At 44.4% G+C, this 7,089-nt stretch overlaps 1 long non-coding RNA gene across 1 annotated transcript; it reads left to right on the top strand.

Annotated features, from left to right (window-relative positions):
• The first annotated feature begins 1,260 nt into the window (after positions 1-1,260).
• Positions 1,261-5,207, top strand: LOC119088869. The gene is made up of 3 exons (XR_005092604.1): positions 1,261-1,443; positions 3,996-4,119; positions 4,232-5,207. It is a non-coding gene; the product is annotated as an uncharacterized LOC119088869 (long non-coding RNA).
• The last annotated feature ends 1,882 nt before the right edge of the window (positions 5,208-7,089 follow it).

Here is a 7,089-nt window from a genome sequence, read left to right as displayed (position 1 = left end):
GTGTCCAGGGGCCATGCTGCCACTGAGGCCATGCTGATCTGAGTGGCCTGCACTGTTGCCCAGGGCCATGGTGTTGTCCAGGCCCAGGCTGCTGCCAAGGGCCACATCTGGATCTGTGTCTCTACAGCAGTCAGGGTCTGAGTTGGTAACTGTCATCCCCCGTTACTGCTGAGGACCATGCAGATGCCCAGGGTCTGGTCAGCCACCAGAGACCATGTTGGTGTCTGAGGGCCATGCTGCTACCAGGGCTATACTGATCTGGGTGGCCTGTGCTGCCACCAGGGCCATGGTGACGCTCAGCCCCCATTTGTTGCCAAGGGCCGTGTCTGGGTCCGTGGTCCTTGTGAGGCTGTGCTCTGTGTTGATGTTCATGGCCCATGTTACCACAGGGGGTCGTAGGAACCAAGTGTGTTGAAATCCCAGGGCCCTGTTGAGCTGGCCCCTCCCCTCACTGGCGCTGGTATAGCTGGTCCTGCCCCTTGCTGGATACTGCGGCAGGAGAGCTGGTTCCCCCCATTACCCCCCCCACACACACACACTCAGGAAAGATGGCCCCACCCCTCACCACGGGCCTGCACCACACTAGAGCTGACCCTGTTGGAGAATGCGAGTCAGCCCTGAAGGCTTGCGAACAGCAAAGCTGGAACCTTCCCACCCTGACACCCCAGCCCCGCCCCTCATCTCTCATGTGGTGGTATGGGTAAGGAAAAAATACCCTCCCTCTCCCACCGCTTGCTGTCTGTGGCAGGTGAGAGAGCTGGCCCCAGGGTCACGAGAGGGGGAGAACCAGCCCTGCCCCTCACCAGCTGCAGCGCACTGGACAGGGGATCCTGCACCCAACCAGGGCAGCACACTAGAGGTAACCCTGTTGTCAGAGATGCAGGTGAGCCAGCCCTGCGGCCATGAAAGCAGGAGAGCTGACCCCACTCTTCCCCACCCACATTCCCACTACAGCAACTGAGAGAGAGGGCCCTTTACCTTGCCAGGGCAAGACCATGGAGCTGGCCCTGGTGGTGGGAGTGGGAGTGAGCCAGACCCAAGGGCCTAAGAGCAGGAGAACTGGCCACATGCTCCTTGCTGCAGGCTGCTTTGGGTGGGCTGGCTAAGGCAATGCTGGAGAGCTCGCCAGGGTGATAATGCTGAGGGGAAACTGGCGGGCTGACCAACCTAACTACCACTCAGTCCCAGAACCAGGGCTATGAGTTGGCCCACCCTAACATCCACCTCATCTATGAACTGTTGGAGCATGTGAAGGGGACGAACCTACAGATCCAAAACTGCAGGATCTCCATGACACAGGACAACAGGAAATCCAAGAGGAACCCGGATGAGAGCCCATTATCAATGATGTAGCAGAGGCCAGGGGCCTTGAGCCATACAAGTGAAGATGGAACATATAAAGGGTAAACCATATGACAACCGGGCCACACTACAGCTTCCATGGTGAGGTTCTTCTTCTTTTTTTTTTTTTTAAATAGTTTGTTTTGGTTTTGGTTGTTTGTTTTGTGGTTTTGTTCTGTTGTTGTTGTTTTGGGTTTGTTGTTGTTTTTGGGTTTGTTTGTTTACTTTGTTTGGTTTGGGTTTTTCTTTTGAATTTTGTTTTGTTTTGTGGGGCAGGTTGCAAGGGCAGAGGTCGGGTGCAGGGAGCTGGGGATGCATGATGTGAAATCTGCAAAGAATCAATAAAAGTGAAAAAAAATCGAAGGTAATTGTATCTGTCACCTAATTCAGTCTATGTCACCATGAGACAAAGAGTGTAAACAGGAAAGACCCTGTGACGGCATGACGAGAAAGAACCTGTGTGCAAGACAGTGGATGAGGCCTCAGAATTGAGCACATCTGGCGACATCTTTATCTTAGCTAAGATACTGCAAAACTAGGAGGAAATCAATGACTGCTGTTGGGTCTCTTCTTGTATAGTGTGACAATAGCCTAGCAAACTAATACCCACCCATCCCTCTCTCTCTCTCATCTAGCTATCTCTTTATGTTAATTATAAAATGTATCATTGATGTACACACACACACACACACACACACACACACACACACACACATATATATATGAAAAAGAAAAAGGTCATCATTATTTACCTGTTGGGCCACTCATTTATTCTTGAATCTCAATGCTTCAAGAGATTTTGTTGTTATTGAGACAGCATTTCCTCTGTGTAGCTTTGGATTGTCCTGTAACTCACTCTGGAGACCAGGTTAGCCTTGAACTCACAAAGCTGCATCTGCCTCTGCCTCCTGAGTGCTGGGATTAAAGGCGTACACTGCCATTGCCTGGGTTCAAGAGATTTTAATATGGAAGAATAACACACATTTTTTTTGTTTGTTTTAAACAGTTGCTGAATTACCAACAGTTCATGGGACAATCATGGCCTTATGCCTAATAAAAACAAAGATCAGAGAGTTCCATTTGTAGGACAAGAAAACAGTAATTCCAAAGTGAAGATAGTTGTGAATGAGTTCTTTTTTTTCTTTAAATTGTCTCCTAAAAAATCTTCATAAACTATCTTTCTGCCTTTGTCCTGGAGAGGTAAAAATGAAGCCAAAATCAGTCTTTCAAATTTAATGATGTCAATTTTTCCATTAAACAGTAGTCAAGCTTATGCACTGTTTCTTACCATAAGATTATGAGTTTCAAAGTGACCACAATACATGTGTAAATACCTAACATGTATTTTTTGTTTCTAGAATATGAGGGCATATAAGAATATCAGTCAGGCTGTGTTTGGTAAAAAAGTATCTCTTTTGCATTAGAAATTTTCAAGTAGATAACTATGGAAGTGTGTGATTCTTGCCTGAATTAGAATTAAATAAACCTTTTCTTAATAAAATTGGAAAGAACATATGTTCTGCTCAATTTCATCACTCTAGAGAGTGCTTCATTCCATCTTTGATTTTGTCTGGACAAGTTCAAATGAGCGGCTGTGCGCTGAGCTCAGATGCCCTTTCTTAACCAAAGGGCTTGGCAAATGGAAAGAACTTTTGGCTAAAGCGTTGCCTCGAGCCATGTTTCCATGCTGTTATAAACTGCCTGCTGTAGAGGAAGTGAGGGTTGGACAAATGCTCATCTCTCTGAACTTTCTGGAAATGATAACGTAATTGTGTAATTTAGAACAAAAATGTTCTTTGAGAAGCAATTCATCTCGTGTTTCTGTAGACAGGGCCAGCATTTGATTGTAGGTCTCTAATGTGTGATATGCTAATAATTTTGGAAAAATGAAAATGAGTTTTTAGAAAAGTAATATGGAAAATGAGATACTTGTGCATTAGATCTAGAATTCTGGGAAATATTTGATAAGTTCTACTCAGTGTTTCCACTAATCTCATTGGAGCCCAGTGTTAAGGATGTTAAGAACTGTCATAACCCACAGATGACAAGTGCGGGCACATTTACCCTCCTTCCTCTGGTACCAGTTGGCCCAGAGAGCACTGAGGGAGAAATGACTCATCCAAGATCCTTGCAAGGATTGCTAATAGATAAGATGTGGCCATGTGTGCCTGTTGGTAAACAAGCCAATATTCTTTGCACTCAAGTGGGCTGCCTTAATCACCACTTCATAAGGATGTAATGGGGTCTTAGAGACTAAAATTTGGGTACCTGTTCAGTCACCATCAGAACTCAAGTTAAAATAAAAACCAATGTGTAAGATAGAATTTTTTTTTTTAAATAAAAGAATTCAAAACCAAAAGAGCCATAGAAAAAGCATAAGAAATATGTTCAGATGCAGAGACAGGCATTCACACACACAGAAATCCCATACAAACAAAAAATTTTAAAACTGGAATATATAAGCACAGGGTTTGTAAGTTAAAAAAAAAAACTCAGAAAAAGCATTATGAGACCAAGAACCAGCAAAAATACCATTGAGTTTGTTTTGTGTTGGCCATCTACTGCTGGACATGGGGCCTGTCCTGTGGCTGTATACCTGGTGAGACCAGTTGAATGAAACTAATTTTTTTTTTTTTTTTTTGGTAACTGTAAAGGTTTATCAAGAGAAAAGAGCCAAGCAGCAGCAGGACCCAGGAGCAGACCATGGCTTCCAGGAAGGCAGGGGGGACAAGGTCACTTCCCAACAACATGCTGCTGGGCTGCATCCTGGCCTGAAGGGTAAGGGGGCAGTAACTCCTGGAGGATGTAAACATAGGTGGATGGTAGCACAACCTGAGAGTGAGTCTGGCCAGGAGCAGGGGTTCTAAAGTTACCAGTTTCTTTCTCTCAGATTTCCCACCGTGCAATGAGAAGGCTTTGAGAAGACCAGCCCACAGAAGCAAAGGCGTCTGGGAACTTGGGACCTGGACCTGCTAGAATGGGGAGTTCCTGCTGGTCATTTTTGAGAGTTCCTCCAGAAAGGCACCACCAGGGCTCTGTGCTTTCTGGCTTGAGCACTTTGAACCCAGAGAAGGGGAAGTTTCTGCATAGTCCCTTCAACAAGGAAAAGTATGGCAGGGAAATCCAGGGACCACGGAGCAAGGACGATCCCTTCCTCTGGTCATACTGGCCAGAACCCATGGAGAAGATACCAAACTTGTTTGGAAAAGGTGAAGAAGAGGAGAGACAACATTGGTCCTCTCCCCATGTCCTTCACTCATTTCCTGTCTTGTAGGTCCTTGCAATTCTTCAAGATATTTCTGGAATGTCACCTCCTCTATGGAGTGTCCCCTGCCCAGCAGAGTTCTGTGGTCCTTCAAGGAGTTGAATGAAACTAATTCTGCTTGGGCAAGTAGTTATCAATTTTGGTGATAGCTTCTGGGCTTATTAGTGCATTGCTACCTCCAGCACCATGTCTGCCTGCATGCTGCCATGCTTTCTGCCATGACAATAATGGACTGAACCTCTGAAATGTAAGCCAGCCCCAATGACATGTTATCTTTTGTAAGCGTTGCAGTGGTCATGGTGTCTCTTCACAGCAATAGAAACCCTAACTAAGACAAGAGCTATGCCTAGTGAGAGGAAGTAAACACTGAGACCCCATCCTTAAAGGATCAAGAGATGACCTCCTTCTCTCCTCCCTAACTACCATGGAGTGAGCAGCTGCCCTATGCTCCTATCAGCATGTAGCTGTGCTTACCTCAGGCCCAAGACATGGGTGCCCATCCACCGCAGACTCAAATTATGATCCAAAGTAAAATTCTATTCTCCTTAAAAATGTATTTCTCTTCAGCATTTTGTCACAGACCAAGTGAAATGTGTGTACTTTTTCCCCCCAAGACAGGGTTTCTCTGTGTAGCTTTGGCTGTCCTGGATCTCGCTCTGTAGACCAGGCTGGCCTCAAACTCAGAGATCTGCCTCCCGAGTGCTGGGATTAAAGGCGTGCACCACCACCGCCTGGTGTGTGCGTACTTTTATAACCAATTGTCTTTGCTAGCCACCTGAGAAGCGCTCCACGGCCTTCCTTCCAAATGGGTCTTTCCTCGGTTGTGGAAGCAGTCACTAGAATGTGACATGGTAGGGGCCAGAGACATGGCTCCTTGTGTAAAGGGCTTGCCGGGGAAGCATTAAGACCTGCATTTGGACTTTCGGCACCGACACATTTATAATTGTGGCACGGCGCTGAGACAGGCTTCCGAGCCAGTCAGCGTAGCCAGTCAGAGAGCTTTGTGTTCAATGAGAAACCCCATTTCAAAGAGTAAGGCGAGGCGTATTGACCTTCAGTGTCCCCCACTCCGTGTGTGTGTGTGTGTGTGTGCATGTGTGTGTGTGTGCGTGTGTGTGTGTGTGTGTGTGTGTGTGTGCATGTGTGTGGGCATGTGTGCCAAGTCTGAATTAGCTTTAATTGCAACTCTTTTTTGTGGTGTCCATGTTCTCCATCGACAGATGTACATTTTCTCATTATATCTTTTTGTAGTGTCAGGAGCAGCCAAAGATCTTAGCCTAGATCCATTCCTCTATTGACTGGAAATCTGGGGTATTTTAATTCTCTGCAGCATCATTCATCAGTAAAACAGTTCTACAGAGATTTTTCCCTTCAGCTGTGATTATACCACTAAAGCCAAGGTAAAAGTATTTACTCTTTACATTTTCCTTCAACTTTCTAAATAATAGGTGGATGTATCATGAATCTTAAAAGGTCTTATTAATAAAATCAAACCTGAAGCCAGGTATTGGGGTTAAGCTGGAAGATCAGAGAATCAGAACAAGCCACAGAGACCTCACCTTGCCAATTCCTCAGCTGATCCTGTTTCCTCAGACTGGAAGCCTCTGAATCCTCATCTAGAATGAATCTCAGCTGAACTGCTGCTAAAAGCCTCAAAGCTTAACCAGCTCTAGTTCCTGGTCCTCACATCTTAAATACCTTTCTGTTTCTTGCCATCACTTCCTGGGATTAAAGACTTTTGTTAGCACGCCTGGCTGTTTCCAGTGTGGCCTTGAACTCACAGAGATCCAGGCAGATCTCTGCCTCTGGAATGCTAGGATTAAAGGCATGTGCTACCACTGCCAGACTTCTGCTATGGCTTGCTATTAGCTCTGACTCCTAGGCACTTTGATTTATTAACATACAAATAAAATCACATTTCAGCACCAATAAAATATCACATTTTCCCCTTTCTATTTTAATACAAAGAAAATAAGGGAAAAAGTTATAACTAATATAAGAAAAACTATATACAAAAGGTACAATAACTATATACAATATATACAAGCAATAAATACCTAAACAATGTCTAGTCCATTTGCATTTGACATATTCAGAGAAAAAAATCCATTATCTGAACCTATTTTGGTAAGTCCAAAATGTACTTGATTCACTTTCTATCCTAACTTATATTACAAACAGAACTATCTTATAATCTCTTTCACATTTATACACTTACACTTCTTTAGTGGGTTTCTTTTCTAAAATTCTTAACAAGGAAAACTATAACTATCTAAACTTTAACTAACTATAACTATCTAATCTTTAACTCTCTCAGAGACGCAAGAAGGAAATAATATTACCTAAAAAAATAAAAAATAAAAACAGGAAGTGCACACAAGCGGCTTCCAAAAAAAAAAATGTGAGTTGACCAAAACAGCCAACTGCCTGGACAGTCACCCAAGGTTTCTCCGAAGCGTTGGGGCATCATCTTCAGCCTATAG

The sequence above is a fragment of the Peromyscus leucopus genome, chromosome 12 (assembly GCF_004664715.2).
Source record: "Peromyscus leucopus breed LL Stock chromosome 12, UCI_PerLeu_2.1, whole genome shotgun sequence".
Classification (NCBI taxonomy): domain Eukaryota; kingdom Metazoa; phylum Chordata; class Mammalia; order Rodentia; family Cricetidae; genus Peromyscus; species Peromyscus leucopus.
Note: the sequence above shows the minus strand (reverse complement) of the source record. Positions and strands in the feature narration are given on the sequence as shown.